We start from the raw sequence: 19,839 nt of genomic DNA, 5'->3' as shown, positions 1-19,839 counted from the left end.
AGGAACTATGGATTAAAGTACTGTAGTGTACTGTAATACTGAAAAAAACTTACCTCAGAATATATAAAGCATATAAACAATTACAGCAATATGATGCAACAAACACAGCAGTGCTACTAATCCAAAATACTCAAAGCTTCATAGAACTGGAACAAACATTTATTTTTAGGTCCATTCTGCTGCTGATACATACTTCAGGTTTCTGAATATTAAACTTGTTGCTGCGTTTCATAGTGTGTAACTTGAAGGCCCTGAGTACTTTCTCCCACACTGAAAACACTGGAATGATAAAATGATTTGAACATTACCTAATAAGACTGATTCAGGACAGACAATTAGTTATGTTAAACTTTTCTAGCAGTCCTTCACAAACAGGGAACAGTCTGTCTATTCTCTCCATCTGTCAGCTGCTGCTGGCTCTTCCTCCTCCTCTTCCTCACACACTGTTGAGTTTGTCCTGGTGGATCATCAGGGGTGCAAAGCCTCACAGATGATGTGCAGCAGTGGGTCCCTCAGTCTGTCCTCACTCTGGACACTTGCAGTTGTCACACATGGAAATCAAATGTGTGATAAGCTGCAGGATTCAAACACAAGTGTGACTTATAAACACATGTTCATACTTTTATTACACAATCAGAGCGAAGGAAACAGAGAGCGAGTGCAGGACAGACAGACAGGTGAAAGTCTCAGGTGTATACACTGCTACAAAACAGCACAAAAGAAGGAGGATTTAGTGTTTGTGTTATTACGAAACAAGAAGAGTTCCCAGATGGTACAATGAACACATGTGTGACTCCTGCGATTAAAGCATCTTTCTTTCAGCTTAACGAGTGAACCGTCAGCTCGTTCAAACACACGTTAAAGACCGTTTGGCTCGACACCACCGAACAGAGGCAGCAATATAACATAGCTAACATTAACATTGCAGTGAATTCTGCTTGTGCCGTGATATTCAGGACTGCAAACCGAGCAGCATCACTGACTTTCAGCTTGTTGTGTTTGTGGATATATGACTGACTTTAATTATCCACAAAATCATCACAGGGATTTAAATTCAGGTCAGATTTTTTCTTTTTTTTGCGCAACGCAGATTTTCTGTGCGCAGAGACCTTGCCAGCAGTGCGCAATTGCGCAAGTGCGCAGCTTAGAAGGAACATTGCCTACCGGTGAGAGGGACGTTGCTAGCTGGCAGTTTTTTCAAGCAATGTTGAAATTTCCACATTCCAACACTTCAAATGCTTCAGGAGCTGTCAGTACCTGACAAGTTTAACTGTCTTCACAATCATGCCAGAACTCTGGATTGTCAAGATGATCACCATCATTATCATGTTTCTCACCTTGCTCAGTGAGGAAGTACACAGTGAATGCTTTTCATATATTGGAAGCATTGTTACGAATAATATAGTCTAGTTTGTCTTTGATGTTGTATTCGTCACATTTAGCTTAAAATTTCTCACAGACTGGGGTCAGACTAAAATTAATTAATTCTCCTTAGATAATTTTTTCCAAAGATTCTTTCTTTTGTTTTCAATAGTTCTCATCACGCTAATTTATGTCCAAGGGGTCTCCTTTCCCATAAGTTTGCTAAGCATAAGCTAGCTAAGATGAGGACTCGGCTGTCAGGGTTCGTTTAGCTAATCTGTGCAGGTGAATGAATTTACCTTGACAAAAGAAATCAAGAGAAACGCTCCGGGCTACTCAGTCACTAATTACTGTTACTGTACTTTTATTACAAGTGTTACACTGTAAAAACAACAGGCTGCACCCTGCTGCAGCTCCTGTGCAGAGCTGAATATTAAATATGTGCAAACAACAGCATGTTTTCAGTCTCTTGCCACATCTGTAAAGACAGTAACAATTTTTTTTTAAAAGCTTGTACTTCAGTAACTCCTCATTAATCAGGAACTATGGATTAAAGTACTGTAGTGTACTGTAATACTGAAAAAAACTTACCTCAGAATATATAAAGCATATAAACAATTACAGCAATATGATGCAACAAACACAGCAGTGCTACTAATCCAAAATACTCAAAGCTTCATAGAACTGGAACAAACATTTATTTTTAGGTCCATTCTGCTGCTGATACATACTTCAGGTTTCTGAATATTAAACTTGTTGCTGCGTTTCATAGTGTGTAACTTGAAGGCCCTGAGTACTTTCTCCCACACTGAAAACACTGGAATGATAAAATGATTTGAACATTACCTAATAAGACTGATTCAGGACAGACAATTAGTTATGTTAAACTTTTCTAGCAGTCCTTCACAAACAGGGAACAGTCTGTCTATTCTCTCCATCTGTCAGCTGCTGCTGGCTCTTCCTCCTCCTCTTCCTCACACACTGTTGAGTTTGTCCTGGTGGATCATCAGGGGTGCAAAGCCTCACAGATGATGTGCAGCAGTGGGTCCCTCAGTCTGTCCTCACTCTGGACACTTGCAGTTGTCACACATGGAAATCAAATGTGTGATAAGCTGCAGGATTCAAACACAAGTGTGACTTATAAACACATGTTCATACTTTTATTACACAATCAGAGCGAAGGAAACAGAGAGCGAGTGCAGGACAGACAGACAGGTGAAAGTCTCAGGTGTATACACTGCTACAAAACAGCACAAAAGAAGGAGGATTTAGTGTTTGTGTTATTACGAAACAAGAAGAGTTCCCAGATGGTACAATGAACACATGTGTGACTCCTGCGATTAAAGCATCTTTCTTTCAGCTTAACGAGTGAACCGTCAGCTCGTTCAAACACACGTTAAAGACCGTTTGGCTCGACACCACCGAACAGAGGCAGCAATATAACATAGCTAACATTAACATTGCAGTGAATTCTGCTTGTGCCGTGATATTCAGGACTGCAAACCGAGCAGCATCACTGACTTTCAGCTTGTTGTGTTTGTGGATATATGACTGACTTTAATTATCCACAAAATCATCACAGGGATTTAAATTCAGGTCAGATTTTTTCTTTTTTTTGCGCAACGCAGATTTTCTGTGCGCAGAGACCTTGCCAGCAGTGCGCAATTGCGCAAGTGCGCAGCTTAGAAGGAACATTGCCTACCGGTGAGAGGGACGTTGCTAGCTGGCAGTTTTTTCAAGCAATGTTGAAATTTCCACATTCCAACACTTCAAATGCTTCAGGAGCTGTCAGTACCTGACAAGTTTAACTGTCTTCACAATCATGCCAGAACTCTGGATTGTCAAGATGATCACCATCATTATCATGTTTCTCACCTTGCTCAGTGAGGAAGTACACAGTGAATGCTTTTCATATATTGGAAGCATTGTTACGAATAATATAGTCTAGTTTGTCTTTGATGTTGTATTCGTCACATTTAGCTTAAAATTTCTCACAGACTGGGGTCAGACTAAAATTAATTAATTCTCCTTAGATAATTTTTTCCAAAGATTCTTTCTTTTGTTTTCAATAGTTCTCATCACGCTAATTTATGTCCAAGGGGTCTCCTTTCCCATAAGTTTGCTAAGCATAAGCTAGCTAAGATGAGGACTCGGCTGTCAGGGTTCGTTTAGCTAATCTGTGCAGGTGAATGAATTTACCTTGACAAAAGAAATCAAGAGAAACGCTCCGGGCTACTCAGTCACTAATTACTGTTACTGTACTTTTATTACAAGTGTTACACTGTAAAAACAACAGGCTGCACCCTGCTGCAGCTCCTGTGCAGAGCTGAATATTAAATATGTGCAAACAACAGCATGTTTTCAGTCTCTTGCCACATCTGTAAAGACAGTAACAATTTTTTTTTAAAAGCTTGTACTTCAGTAACTCCTCATTAATCAGGAACTATGGATTAAAGTACTGTAGTGTACTGTAATACTGAAAAAAACTTACCTCAGAATATATAAAGCATATAAACAATTACAGCAATATGATGCAACAAACACAGCAGTGCTACTAATCCAAAATACTCAAAGCTTCATAGAACTGGAACAAACATTTATTTTTAGGTCCATTCTGCTGCTGATACATACTTCAGGTTTCTGAATATTAAACTTGTTGCTGCGTTTCATAGTGTGTAACTTGAAGGCCCTGAGTACTTTCTCCCACACTGAAAACACTGGAATGATAAAATGATTTGAACATTACCTAATAAGACTGATTCAGGACAGACAATTAGTTATGTTAAACTTTTCTAGCAGTCCTTCACAAACAGGGAACAGTCTGTCTATTCTCTCCATCTGTCAGCTGCTGCTGGCTCTTCCTCCTCCTCTTCCTCACACACTGTTGAGTTTGTCCTGGTGGATCATCAGGGGTGCAAAGCCTCACAGATGATGTGCAGCAGTGGGTCCCTCAGTCTGTCCTCACTCTGGACACTTGCAGTTGTCACACATGGAAATCAAATGTGTGATAAGCTGCAGGATTCAAACACAAGTGTGACTTATAAACACATGTTCATACTTTTATTACACAATCAGAGCGAAGGAAACAGAGAGCGAGTGCAGGACAGACAGACAGGTGAAAGTCTCAGGTGTATACACTGCTACAAAACAGCACAAAAGAAGGAGGATTTAGTGTTTGTGTTATTACGAAACAAGAAGAGTTCCCAGATGGTACAATGAACACATGTGTGACTCCTGCGATTAAAGCATCTTTCTTTCAGCTTAACGAGTGAACCGTCAGCTCGTTCAAACACACGTTAAAGACCGTTTGGCTCGACACCACCGAACAGAGGCAGCAATATAACATAGCTAACATTAACATTGCAGTGAATTCTGCTTGTGCCGTGATATTCAGGACTGCAAACCGAGCAGCATCACTGACTTTCAGCTTGTTGTGTTTGTGGATATATGACTGACTTTAATTATCCACAAAATCATCACAGGGATTTAAATTCAGGTCAGATTTTTTCTTTTTTTTGCGCAACGCAGATTTTCTGTGCGCAGAGACCTTGCCAGCAGTGCGCAATTGCGCAAGTGCGCAGCTTAGAAGGAACATTGCCTACCGGTGAGAGGGACGTTGCTAGCTGGCAGTTTTTTCAAGCAATGTTGAAATTTCCACATTCCAACACTTCAAATGCTTCAGGAGCTGTCAGTACCTGACAAGTTTAACTGTCTTCACAATCATGCCAGAACTCTGGATTGTCAAGATGATCACCATCATTATCATGTTTCTCACCTTGCTCAGTGAGGAAGTACACAGTGAATGCTTTTCATATATTGGAAGCATTGTTACGAATAATATAGTCTAGTTTGTCTTTGATGTTGTATTCGTCACATTTAGCTTAAAATTTCTCACAGATTCTGTCACCAGTGTGTAATCCTTTGGAGCGGTCAAAGGCCAGCAGTTTGGATTTCAACTGTATTCTCTCTGTCTCTTTCTTTATCCAGTGCACAGTGATGCCAAGGAAACCCCTCATCTTTTTGGTCCAACCAAATGTCCACAGTAACTGAAACATGATCAGTGTCGCTCAACTGAGTTTTTAACATTGAACGTTTCTCAGCAGCAAGGTTCTCTGTTTTTGATGTTCTGCGACATATTTGCTGTATTTGCCGTCAACTACTGTCGGAAAGTGCTTTGTGTTTTCCACAATAGACAATTATTTCCCAATAATCAAGTCTACGTGACTTGATTATTGGTTTATTAAAACACTTTTCTCAAAACTCTGCATTAAATCTATGGGTTTAATGATGGGAAGGAGACAGAGAGAAACTCTATTCCCTGAGTTCAGGTACAGAGCCCACTTTCTGGTCGACCCCCGCTCACCATTCACTGACAATTCTGAACTAAAAAGCTGCATGTTATTCTTGAATGAGCTTGTAGGACCAGATTTAAAATAGCATGACAAAAATATCATAAATGTTAAAGCCAAACTGTATCATCAATGTTGCCCAGAGAACATTTGCTAATAAGATGAAGTTAGCTATGTCAGCTATCTCATCGTAGCAAAAGAAAAGTACCACCCACCATTCTTTATGCAACTTCAAATGTCGGACAAAGTTGGAAGTTGTTCCATCTCCATCTGTGATTCTCTTCTTGCATGTCACACACAGTGGAGTGGAGTGTGGAAAGAATCAATGAAATAATGAAATAATTAATGGTGTGCACTTTTTATATAATATGTGTGTGTTAAATTTTAGATTTGGGGTAAAATATCAAGTCTTTTCAAGTAAACAGGTTCAAGTCCAAGTCAAATCCCAAGTCATTGGTACAAAAGTCCAAGTCAAGTCACAAGTCTTGGAACATTTTTTCAAGTCAACTCTAAAGCATAAAATTAAAAAGTCATGTGACACCATTTGAAATGACAATAAACCTCTTGAGTCTTAAAATGTCTTGAGTCCATCAACATGTATTAAGATTAATAAACTCAGTAGTGCATGAGGATTACTGTGTGGTACGACTGACTGTCTGCTGCAGATTTATTTTTCTTTCATATTCTCCGATTTGCTGCACTTTGTCTTAAAAAAAGCTAAGAGGAATTAACTAAAGTGCACTAAGTGCTACATGTAGCTATACATCTAATTAAGTTTCATGTTTCTTTGTAGAACACGTCAGTTGTCCTTAAATCACAAACTAAAAGGTCAGAATTAAATCTGAGTGGATTAGAAATGGTTTGAAAACAATGTGATAGATGCCATTTGTCTACATGATTGTTCACTGGCATGAAGCTGTTTCACAAGAAAGAACCCCACCTTGTTATAAACAACAGTGAAAGTGACGCACATGTACCTGCTCGATTCTAAAAATAAATGTAAAAACAGCTGCTTACATAACATACTAGATCTCAAGCATCATTCATGGATAAATAATGCTTATTAATAAAGGATGATTACTTTTATCCAGACAAAAGGCCTTTCTTTATGTTTGTTCAAGTGTTTACGGTATTAAATCAGTCCTGAACCTTATTGTTAGGCAGTTTATGCAAGCTTCTTTTTTTTTTTTTTTTGTGTCCCGTTTGGATCTTTAGCCATCAGAATTGTTGTCTTAAGGCCAAGAAAGATGCCAAGTGGATTTATTTTACCAAGTGGATCATCATGGCTTTGCCATATTGGTCCATTTGATTGACCTTTGTTATAATTATGAATTTATTTTATTTTCAGTTGCTACAAACGGGACAGACATGACTGGGGGATAGGACAGGGAGAAAGAATGAAAGAAAGAGAGGGAGAGAAAGAAAACCAAAGGGGAGAAGAGACGGTGAGAAGGGGGGGAAGAAAGAAAAAACAAACACCTGGGTCACCTGTATGGAGAAAAAAACAGAAGAGAAAGCAAACAACAAAGAGCAACATAATAAAAAAAAACAGCACCATCACAATAAACTAGCTAGCAGTAGAGATCAGTAGGTACTAAATAATAAACGATATTGTGCAGCACGCAAGATAGACAGCGCACAATGTGCTTTGAGGCAGCAGCCAAGAAAGCTGTAGTCCGCGTCTGTGAATACCCGTGTGTACACCTGTGTGCATACCTGTGTGGATCAGCATGCTTGCATTCCAAAGGTTTCTCCATGTAACGATCTGCTAGGGAGTGTGGGGAGCCACAGCCCCGTCCTCCAGGGTATGAAGCAGGTATGGAGGAGATCAAAACTCCAGACATCCAGAGGCCCCCAGAACACAAGAGACCAAGGAAGACCAATAGAGGGGCAGCCGCGCCACTGTCCCAGTAAGAGCTGAGGAGAGTCCCAGATGAGGGCTCACTCAGCAGCAGGAGCAGAAGCCAGGGGGAGTTGCAGTGACGCGCCGTGAGCTCCGCCGGCAGCCAGCCGTGCCTGAGTGACCGAGCCCCAGGCCGAGAGGCCGGGGGCACCCCACCTCCGAAGTGGCCCGAGCGAGCCCCAGGCTCCAGGCCCCGATAAGCGGCCGCCAAGGAGTGAGCTGGTGTGTACCCGGACGCCCACCCCCAGACACAAAGAACCACCAACGCACCGACACCTGAGGGAGTCCGCCACTGGCAAGGGAAGTGGTGGTGGGGGGAGATAGGCCTCCAAACCTTGGAGGGCCTGAGATGTCCCCAGAGAGGTGGCGTCTGATACCCAACCTGACATATAGACACAGACATACAGGCACACACAGACACAAACATCCATTCCCACCCTCATGCTCTCATATGCACTTACTCCACACTCAACCAACGTGGAGACAGACATAAAGAGACGCTGTACACACGATCACACTCCCCAAGTGTACTCTACAAACCGGGTCTAGGTACCCTTGCCCCTGGAGGGGGGAACTGCACCCAGACCCAGGTGGTGTTACCCTTTTCCCTGCGGTGGGGAGAGGCAGATCGCCCCGACTCCGCAGCAGCAGGGCGGCCCCACACTCCAGACCGCAGTCGGACGGCCAACTCCTCCTAGCCCCCCCGCTCCAGCAGGCCGCAGAGAATGGGGGTGAGAGAAGACTCCAAACCTCCCTCCACCCGCTCATTGTAGTGTTGATGCATGTGTGTTCTAAGGTGCAATTAAAACCCAGGAGGGCATGGAGCTACCTGCCAGAGAGCAGCAGGTAAGCGCATAGTCCCTCCTGCTAGCCCTCAATGTCTACGTGTATTTAAAATTGAGAGGTGGGCAACGACGCCAGGGGTGAGGTGTACACCCTGATGGTAATTTGGACTCCGTGTATCGTGCCCACCCCCAAGATCCTATATGTATGTGTAATGAGAGTGTGAGAACTGTTAAAATGGCGGCGGCGCACACAGTTGCAGCAGCTCGATGTACCACTGGTCGGTGTGGTGTTTGGTTATCTTTGTACGTTTTGTGTTTTGTTTTGTGCGCGATCAGTCAAGCGAATAACATCTTCAGCAGACATGATCTTCTTAAGATCGGAATGAGTTACCGTGTGAGCGTGACCATGGAATTTATCCACACACACAAAATACCAGAGGAAGTAGCGAGGAGACCGGGCGCTCCTTGGATTACTATTCCGGCGGGAGGGAGACGCAGACGGCGACGAGAGAGAAGGAGGAAGAAGGCTGCCGGGCTGGCGTGCTAACCAGGCTAAGGAGGAAGCCTTTTAGACCCGAGTTTATATCTCTCGAATGTCAGATCCTTGGTGAACAAGATGGACGAACTAAGGTTACAAATAACAACGGACAATCACATCAAAAACTCATGTATTCTTCTGATCACTGAGTCCTGGCTGCATCAGTCCATCCCGGACTCTGCTATTGAGCTAGCAGGCTACACCGCACAGCGCCAGGATAGAACAAACAATTCCGGTAAGAGAAAAGGAGGGGGAATCTGTATATAGGTGAATAACAGCTGGTGTACTAACACAGTGATCATAGACCGTCACTGTTCTCCGGACATAGAATATCTGACTGTCAAATGCAGGCCCATCTATCTTCCACAGGAGTTCACTGTTGTGGCAATAACAACTGTTTACATACTGCCAGATGCAAATACTAACGTGGCACTAGCGCTTTTGCACACGAACATCAACAATAAACTCAATAAATACCCTGACGCAGTGCACATTATAGCGGGTGATTTTAATCAGGTGGATTTAAAAACAGCTATCCCTAATTTCCACCAGCATGTGAAGTGTGCCACGAGAGGGGCTAACACCTTAGATAAAGTCTATTCCAACATCAAGAAGGGCTACAGGGCAAGACCCTTACCACATCTGGGCCAATCTGACCATTTATCCCTGCTCCTAATTCCTGCATATGCCCCAATCAGGAAAACTGCGTCGACCATCACTAAAATTGTAACAACATGGCCAGAGGGCGCTTCTCAACAGCTACAGGACTGCTTTGACAGAACCAACTGGAATATCTTCCAACATCAAGATCTGGAAATGTTCACAAACAGTGTCCTCTGTTACATCAAACACTGTATAGACACTGTCACAGTAGACAAGCAGATCCGGGTTTACACCAACCAAAAGCCATGGATGACCCGGGAAGTCCAGCAGCTGTTAAAAGAGAGGAACAGCGCCTTCAGGTCCGGAAGCAGGGAGAGCTACAGCAGGGCTAGAGCCAACCTGAAAAAAGGCATTAAGAAGGCCAAGGCGGACTATAGGAAGAAGATCGAGAACCACCTGGAGAGTAAGAACAGCCGGCTGGTGTGGCAGGGTGTCCAGCAGCTGACAAACTACAAGTCCAAATCAGGTATGGCTGAAGGTGACCCAGCATTGGCGGAGGAGCTGAACATCTTCTTCACACGCTTTGAGGTCACTGCACCCTATGCCTCAGAGGAACAGCTACACCATACAGCCCACAGCAGCAGTACCATCATCACTCTGGAGGAGCATGAAGTGAGGCGCACCCTGCGGGCTGTTAACCCGAGGAAGGCAGCCGGCCCAGATGGTGTACCAGGACGTGTGCTGAGAGACTGCGCAGACCAGCTTGCCTATATTTTCACCAGGATTTTTAACCAATCCCTTGAACAGTCAAACGTCCCACCCTGCCTCAAGACCTCCACCATAATACCCTTGCCCAAGAAACCTCATATCTCTAGCCTAAATGACTATAGACCAGTGGCACTAACCCCGGTGGTGATGAAGTGCTTTGAGAAACTTGTGCGTTACCACATCACAGCAGCCCTACCCAGCAGCCTTGACCCACACCAGTTTGCCTACAGAGCAAACCGATCGACAGAGGACGCCATAGCAACAGCACTCAATGTAGCATTAACACATCTGGAGAGGCAAGGAAGCTATGTGCGTATAGCTCGGCATTTAATACCATTCTTCCATACAAGCTGGACGCCAAGCTAAAGGACCTAGGGCTTCCTCACAGCACCTGTAAGTGGATCAATAGCTTCCTCACCGACCGCAGACAGAGAGTGAGAGTGGGACGTTACACATCTCCAGCCCTAAATCTAAGCACTGGGTCGCCACAGGGCTGCGTGCTTAGTCCACTGCTCTACTCGCTTTATACACACGACTGCACCCCCCGCCCACCAGAGCAACACCATTGTAAAGTTCGCAGATGACACTACTGTGGTGGGGCTCATATCTGGGGGAGATGAGTCTGCCTACAGAGATGAGGTGGAGCGGCTGTCTTCATGGTGCAAGGATAACAACCTTCTCCTAAACACGAAAAAGACCAAAGAACTCATAATTGACTACAGAAGACACAAGACAGAAATCCAACCACTAATCATCAGCGACGACTATGTGGAGAGGGTGGCAGACTTCCGCTTCTTGGGAGTCAGCATAGAGGGAAACCTATCCTGGAGTGTGAATACCTCTGAGCTACTGAAAAAGACACAACAGAGACTGTACTTTCTGAGAGTGCTTAGGAAGAACAACATCACACAGAGACTGCTGGTGTCTTTCTACAGAGCCTCCATCGAAAGCATACTAACGTACTGCATAGGCATATGGTACGCTAGCTGCACAGTGGCTCAGAGGAAAGCACTCCAGGGAGTAATCAACGCTGCCCAAAGGACAATCGGCTGCCCTCTCCTCAAACTGAAAGACCTACACAGTTCCCGCTGCCTCAAAAGAGCCCATAACATCATAAAGGACACCTCACACCCTGGACACTCCATGTTCGAACTGCTGCCTTCAGGTAAACGGTATAGAACAACATACACAAGGACTAACAGACTCAAACACAGTTTCTACCCAATTGCAATATCATGTCTCAATGCTACTAAAAGTAGATGACTTTCATTGCCCCTGTTGTCATTTGTGCCCTTGATGTTGGAATACTTTCAGACATGTTTTGTTGGATGCGCTAACAAATTGACTGAGTGATTGATTGTTTGAGTGATATATCAACTAGGTCGTATGTTGAGTGTCTGTATGGGGCCTTAGGCCTGGATTGCTTGGGTGTATTTACTGTATGAGAACACTGTATTTTATATGTATTTTTATCTTTTATATCATATCTATTATAGTTTTTAAGTATTTATCTTTCGTGATGTTGCACTGACCGGAGACATCTTTCAATTTCATTGTACTTGTGACAATGACAATAAAGAATATTCTATTCTAATGTCTAAGTTGTGGGATAAAATTAAAATTGAGGCAGAGGCAGCCAGAATGGGACAGGGGGGGTCTAGCCTCCTCTGCACCCTGGTGACATACCCCTACTCCAAGGCCCTGCATGTGTGGGTGGTTGTGGTGGAGCGGGAAGAGGGAGTCAGCTGGAGATGGGGAGGGAAGGAAGGGAGGGGCAGGTGACCCCTCCCTGGGGCCAGCTCCCCCGCTGACCCCAGTAGGCACTCCCATACTCCGCGACCCGCCAGGGAAAGGGGGCCCAGGCCCATCCAGACCGGGGCCCAGCGCAGCAGCGCCCCCCGGCCCCACAGAGCCCGGGACAATCCACCCAACCCCACCACAGAGAAAACTGCACCCGCCCCACCATCCACTCATCTTCCAGACTACATAAGACAATAGACGCCCAGGCTGAGATCTTCCTCCACCTCTCCTCTTATGCAAGCTTTGATTGGCGATACCATAATTTGTATATTCCTTGGCTGATTCAAACCCACATAATGAGGTTCAGTAACTCAAAAGTGGAACAGATTCCATTAAATACTGAAGCCACCAATCAAGAACAGTGTTATTTCCGGCAGGTCTTGCAAACAGACTCAGCTGCAATCTTTGCAGATTAACTGATCTCAAGTCAGTTTGTGAAATTTCCTGCTTTCTAGATATTACATGATCAACTATAAGTGGTGTTATGGCAAAATTAAAGTGTTTAGGAACCACACGTATTCAGCTACAAAATGACAGATCATTTAAGAGTGGTTGTTTACTGCTGAGACATAGTGCACGAAGGTCACAAATGCTCTGCTGACTCAATAGCCACATTTCCAAACTTTCTTTTGCATGAACATTAACACAAAAAATGCACCAGGAGCTTCATTTTTTCATGTTAGAGTTTGAGATATTGTGAGCCATGTGCCAATGCATTAAAAAACAAAAGGCAGTTAAGGTACAAGGTAGACCTAATAATTTGGTATTTATTTTAGTGTACAAAATACTGCCTGTTTGTTTCTTTGAGTGTGGAATACACCAGAGTAAGCAGGGTATACATTGTGTCTATGTGAAGACTACACATAACTCAAATATTTCCAAAAATTTTTTTTACGATGCCATAGAACTTTAAAGGCTTAACCGGAGACAATGGAATTTCAAGAAAAGATTTACTGTTTTTAGATATTTTTTTTAGCTGACAATAGCACTAAACCTTTAGCCTAGTTAATGATTTACTAAGTAAACTGCTTATTGAGTTGATGTAGCAATGCATAAAATACATAAAAATAACAAACAATTGTTAAGCTGGACCAATATTCTTAATGCCTTGTTCTTGTTTCTTTGTTTCTTTATCCTTATTTTTTTTTTAACTCTTCAAGAAAACTGTCGTTTGAAAATATGAGAAAGGAGTTAAATTTGAATGCATTATCAGTCCTCATTTTTGGGCAAATGAGTGTGGTATATATGTAGAGAGAAATATCTCTAATAGTAAAAACACTATTAGAATGGAAATATAAAAATGCTGTTTTTTTCACTATACAGACTAAAAGCAAAGTACGGAGCCATTCAATTTGTTAATTATTATAATTTTGCAACTTGATAATATTGACTTCATAAGTTTTCAGTTACTTGGAAAAATATGAGGAAATTTACTTGTGATGCTTTGAGCTCACAACATATTATCAGACTATATCACTTTGTTAAAAAGTTCTGTGTTGGGTTGCTGGTTTAGCTTACTGGGATGAGCAGGCTGCCACATGGTTGAGAGCGAGCAGTCTGGGTTTGAATCTGACCCATGGAAATTCGTTTTCCACTCTCTGTCTGCTTCCCTGTCACTCTTCACTGAATAGATCAAATAAAGCCAGAAAAAGGCCAGTTAAAAAAAACAAAAACGTTTCGTATTACAAGGTACAGTGAAAACATTTTGAAAACTCATACTCTATAATAAACAAAGATGTCTGCTTACTTTGATTATGTTACATTTCTTCCAACTGCTTTTCGCTCTACTGGATTTCATTATTTGTTTGTCTGCCTCTATGTCCATGAGTAACTGAGGTTACTAACAAAAAGAAGGGAGAGGCTGTGATCCTGAGCCAAGAAACTTTCAGGTTGATCACTTGACAAACTTGTGAATCCTGTGATGTGACGTTTTTCATCTCTTCTATCATCTCTCACATACGTCATTAGCCCTCACTCTTCTGAAATATATAAGGTCACAAGAGGTGTGAACATAAGGTTTAACAGAGCAAAGAGGTGAATATCTACAGGAGATAAAAAAAAAAAAAAAAAAGAGAATTAATACATTTTCATCTGATCTCAGTTTTGGTAAGTACAATATACAAAATAGATTTCATATACTGTGAAAATGACTTTTCATTTTTTCACTAAGTTGTTAAACTAATCCTAATGAATTATTTTACATATGTTATTTTAAAATTGTCATACACTGTTTTTTTTTTATTGAGAAGTGTTATGATGAGTACAGTTAATGATCAAAACCTTTTGTATTTTTGTAAAATTCTGTTATCCTGAGTTTTTAACTCGTTTTTTTTTTATTTGTTTATTTATCTGTGCGCATAACCTTGACATATGTTTCTTTTACAGATTTAACTGATTAAACAATGGCCGTTGGACTGATGATATCAATTTTGTTGCTTCTTATAGGTAAGTTAAGTGATGCTAAACTTACTGTTGATACAAAATAAATGAACTGCTTTAGCATAGCTATATATACCCTCATAAATAATTGCTACAGACAATATGTAGACTGTAAGAACACTGATTGTTATAATACTTTAATGGTTAGGCACTTATTACCTTGAGTTCAATGTGTACAATCTAGGTGAATTGTACTTAGTGATGCAAGATGAAGCCAAATTTCTACATTTAAAAAAAAAAAAATTCTACAAAAAGTGGGTTTAGTAACAACTTTGAGTGTGGTATAGATGAGATGAGGACATTTTGCATACTTGTTGAAAGTTTTGCTTTAAAAAAAAAACAGTGTAGTTTCTCTGTCTGTCTCTTTCGCTCTTGTCTGTGAGAGTCAAGAGAGAAAGCTTCTCTCTCTTGAGTGGTGTCCCTCATACTCAGTATGCAGTATGCAGTAACACAGCACACATGGATCATTCCATTTAAAATCACTAATTTCTGAAAAAGGTTAAAAGGTTCCCACTAAGCCCCCTCATAATCAGCTTTGATACAGCCTTATCATATTCAATGAAGCAGTACAAAATATTGCCTTCATACTTTTAAAGTATTTGGAGTTACCACAACTTAAAATGTAATTACTAAGCTGAAATTTCCTATTTTTGTCCAATGTTTTTGAGCCCTCATAACATTAAGCTATAAAATAAAACCTTGTAACATTTTCAAGGCCGAGAAAATCCATTTCGGCTCTGTTAATTACTGTAATCAATTAACTAATTTCTTATTATTATTTTACAATTTTAAGAAACAATATAATTCAGTGTAAAAATAATTATATTAAGAGATTATTTTAGAGTGTTACAGAAGGAATAATAGGTAAAGGTTGCTTTCCATGAAAATGTGGATAGAAGTGAGACCTTTCATGCAGTAATGAATTTTGGCCAGCTATCTATGCCACAATGTGATATGACCCTTGAAAGTTTAACCAGACTTCACATTATGATGTTGTCAGAGAGTAAATAATAATATTTAGGGTACCATATTTATCTTACTCTACTTTATAGAAGTTATTGTAATTAATTAACCATGATTAATCGCATTTAATCGCACAAGAAAATTTGCCCCAAAGCGCAAATGTTTTTTTTTTTTTATTTAAAAGGGATTTAGTGGGCGAAAGAATCAAGACATGGACATGAATATTGTAAACTCAAGCTCTTTTAATTTTGGGGGAAAAATATTTAAACTGCAAAACAGAGAAACAAAAATAATATCCCTGGCCAAAATTGGGCAGACTTAAAAATAAAGTGCTATTTTAAGTAGTTTAAGTACGTTTTCAAAATGGTATTGTCTTTAAATAATAATGAAAACTGTCAACATAAAGTGCAGTTTTTCTTTTTAAACAAAATAAGCCAGAAACATAAAAGGGTATTTGAACAGCTTCACCTTTAAACTCTGAATAACCTTAGCCAAAATTATTTTGTACATTAGGCTAAAACAGTGTGCTCATCAAACATTTTAGTGCAAAATATAGCAAACCCATTGGACTCACAGTACGTCCATGCTTATTTACTGTCCATCTATTTCAGCCAGTTACTTAGACAAACTAGTCTGTTCGCATTTTCTCAAGGCAGCTCTCTTTTTTGTTACTATGTGACCTGCAAGTGAGAACAGTCTCTCACATGGGACAGAAGAGGCAGGACTAATCAAATACTTGTGGGCCAGGACAGACAGCTGTGGGTGGGTCCATGCTCGACTGGACCACCACTGCAGCGGGCAGTCTTTCTTGCTAATGGTGGATTCTGTTCTGCACAAACTCAGGGCCCTGTTACACAGGGCTTCCTCATCTGAATAAGAGTCTGAAGACAATGAAGAGAGGAGGAGGCTCTTTGCCTTTGCTGGCTCCTTTGTGGTGGCATCTTTACACGTTTCCTGCAGCAGGGCCTCAAGGCTGGTCCAAACCTCTTCCCCTTGCAAGTCACTTTAAATCTTTAAAGCATGGGTCAAGGACAGTAGCTATCTTGAGCCACTGATGGTTGAGTGTAGCTACACATTGGGACAGGTCCTTTGTGAGGGCAGTCTTAAATTTCACCATGTAGTTTAAGTCATCAAAGGAGACCTCGATGGTGTGATGCAGGTGGCAGAAAGCAGGTAGAACCACTGAACATGAGACACATGTCTCACCTCCAAGAAGCTCAGTCACAAACCTGTAGTAGACAGTTCAAGAAAGTAATTATTAATCTACGCAATAATTGTCAACTACAGAGCTTTTTGGAGAAACAGTACCAATAAGTTAAAAAATATCTGCATGGGTCAAGGATAGCCACCAGCTTTTGGAGTTTTATCAGCTCTAATGGAGTTAAAATGAGTAGCTTGTGCCTTAGTTTGTCTAAAGCAGCAAAAACCGCCTCTTGATTCTTTAGTAGATGAGAAACCATATGATATCAACTGCATTTGAGTCCACATTCTCTCCGCTCCATGCTGCCTCAGTAGAGTTGACATTTACTGTTTGTTATTGGTTTGCTCAGCATCAAATAAAACAGCTCTTTTTCAGTTTGGGTTAGGCTAGGTTAAATGAAGTTTGTTTCCACGCTTCGTTTTGTCTGCGTTTGGGTACACTATTCTCCACTCCACATGGTCTGCAGATCGTGAAGTGGAGCCAAAGGGAATGAATAAGGAATCGATAAGTGATAATAATAATAGAATCATAATTGCAAAATTCTTATCAATTCCCGCCCGTATCGGTGTTGCGTAATTACTGAAAAAAAGAGTAATGCATTACATATATTACACAGAACATTTTACTTAAAAGCATACTTGATATATTAAGTACTAAAAAGTATTATGTAATGTATTTAATGCAGTATGTAACTTAATTACTCCAAGGAGGAAGTATTTATTGCACTACTCTTGACAGTACTTTTTGCGTTTCTCTGTAAAATGACTTAAAACACGTTGTAATATAACATTTAACAATATAAAACTATAGGCGATGTTCCCACACAACAACCAAATCCTTGGTTGAGTGTGGAGTGAGTGCATATGAGAGCATGAGGGTGGGAATGGATGTTTGTGTCTGTGTGTGCCTGTATGTCTGTGTCTATATGTCAGGTTGGGTATCAGACGCCACCTCTCTGGGGACACCTCAGGCCCTCCAAGGTTTGGAGGCCTATCTCCACCCACCACCACTTCCCCTGCCGGTGGCGGACTCCCTCAGGTGTCGGTGTGTTGGTGGTTCTTTGTGTCTGGGGGTGGGCGTCCGGGTACACACCGGCTCACTCCTTGGCGGCCGCTTGTCGGGGCCTGGGGCTCGCTCGGGCCCCTTTGGAGGTGGGGTGCCCCCGGCCTCTCAGCCTAGGGCTCGGTCACTCAGACGCAGCTGGGGGCCGGCGGAGCTCACGGGCGCGTCACTGCAACTCCCCCTGACTTCTGCTCCGCGGCTGCTGGGCGAGCCCTCATCTGGGACTCTCCTCAGCTCTTACTGGGACAGTGGCGCGGCTGCCCCTCTGTTGGTCTTCCATGGTCTCTTGTGTTCTGGGGGCCTCTGGATGTCTGGAGTTTTGATCTCCTCCATACCTCCTTCACACCCTGGAGGACGGGGCTGTGGCCCCCCCACACTCCCTAGCAGATCATTACATGGAGAAACCTTTGGAATGCAAGCATGCTGATCCACACAGGTATGCACACATGGGTATTCACAGACGCGGACTAAAGCTTTCTTGGCTGCTGCCTCAAAGCACACTGTGCGCTGTCTATCTTGCGTGCTGCACAATATCGTTTATTACTTAGTAAATACTGATATCTATGACTAGCTAGTTTATTGTGATGGTGCTTTGTTTTCTCTATTATTATGTTGCTCTTTGTTGTTTGCTGTCTCCTCTGTTTGTTTTTGTTTGTTTGTTTGTTTGTTTTTTTTTCTCCATACAGGTGACCCAGGAGTTTTGTTTTTTTTTGTCTCTCTTCCCCCCCCTTCTCACCGTCTCTTCTCCCCCTCATTCATTCCCCCTGTCCTATTTATTAAAAAAAAAAAAAAAAAAATGACAAAGGATGAACTGAAGCTCTGCCATCACGTAATGTCGCATACTGCTGTTTCTGATGTCATTTAAAAAAAAAAAAAAAAAAAACAACCAAATCCTTATCCTAATGAGAACACGTATGATCTCTTATCTTTTATGTATAAACACAAAACCAATATGATAAAACAAAACAAAAAAGCAACACAAAGAGACTTCAAAACAATTACCACAGTAATTCTACTGAAAAAACATGGGAGGGAAATATGAAGGCTGTAGCATGAATGCGCATGGCTGCTGTTGTTACGTGTTGAAGCACAGGGGATGGCTGCTGGCTTTGGGTCAGCATTCACTCATCTTTGACAGCAGTCTTGGTTCTACTGTAAAAATTATTTAGCTCTACAGGGTATCATAGATTACTTGAGTGGGCAATTTATATGAAACACAAGAATTACTAAAACTTCTTGTGTTAACTGTTGCAATGAATTCATGACATGATATTTGAATTGGGAAGACATAAACATATTACGGACTGATTTGGGAATGGTGACTCAGAATAGGTTAATTTACATTTGTATGACTACATGTAAATGCCGTCACTACAACCACAGGCCCAGCCACAGAGACGGATGCCACAACCACCACAGCCCCAACCACTAACACAGCGATGGATGCCACAACCACCACAGCCCCAGACACTACAACAACGATGGCTGCCACCACCACCACTGCAGCCACAACCACCACAGCCCCAGACACTACAACAACGATGGCTGCCACCACCACCACTGCAGCCACCACCACCACAGCCCCAGAAACTACAACAACGATGGCAGCCACAACCACCAAAGCCCCAGACACTACAACAGCGACGGATGCCACAACCACCACTGCAGCCACAACCACCACAGCCCCACCCACTACAACAACGATGGCTGCCACCACCACCACTGCAGCCACTACCACCAAAGCCCCAGAAACTACAACAACAATGGCAGCAACAACCACCACAGCCCCACCCACTACAACAGCGACGGACGCCACAACCACCACAGCCCCAGCCACTACAACAACGATGGGTACCACCACCACCACTGCAGCCACAACCAACACAGCCCCAGCCACTACAACAACGACGGATGCCACAACCACCACAGCCCCAGACACTACAACAACGATGGCTGCCACCACCACCACTGCAGCCACAACCACCACAGCCCCAGACACTACAACAACGATGGCTGCCACCACCACCACTGCAACCACTACCACCACAGCCCCTGAAACTACAACA

General features: G+C 42.3%; 1 long non-coding RNA gene across 1 annotated transcript; it reads left to right on the top strand.

Moving 5' to 3' along the window:
* Positions 1-14,136: 14,136 nt before the first annotated feature.
* Positions 14,137-19,272, top strand: LOC113018683 (uncharacterized). Its single transcript, XR_003271842.1, has 3 exons — positions 14,137-14,214; positions 14,494-14,553; positions 19,157-19,272. It is a non-coding gene; the product is annotated as an uncharacterized LOC113018683 (long non-coding RNA).
* The last annotated feature ends 567 nt before the right edge of the window (positions 19,273-19,839 follow it).

This window comes from Astatotilapia calliptera, chromosome 3, assembly GCF_900246225.1.
Source record: "Astatotilapia calliptera chromosome 3, fAstCal1.2, whole genome shotgun sequence".
In the NCBI taxonomy this organism is placed as follows: domain Eukaryota; kingdom Metazoa; phylum Chordata; class Actinopteri; order Cichliformes; family Cichlidae; genus Astatotilapia; species Astatotilapia calliptera.
The sequence above is the reverse complement of the archived record's forward strand: the minus strand, read 5'-3'. Positions and strand labels throughout refer to the sequence as shown.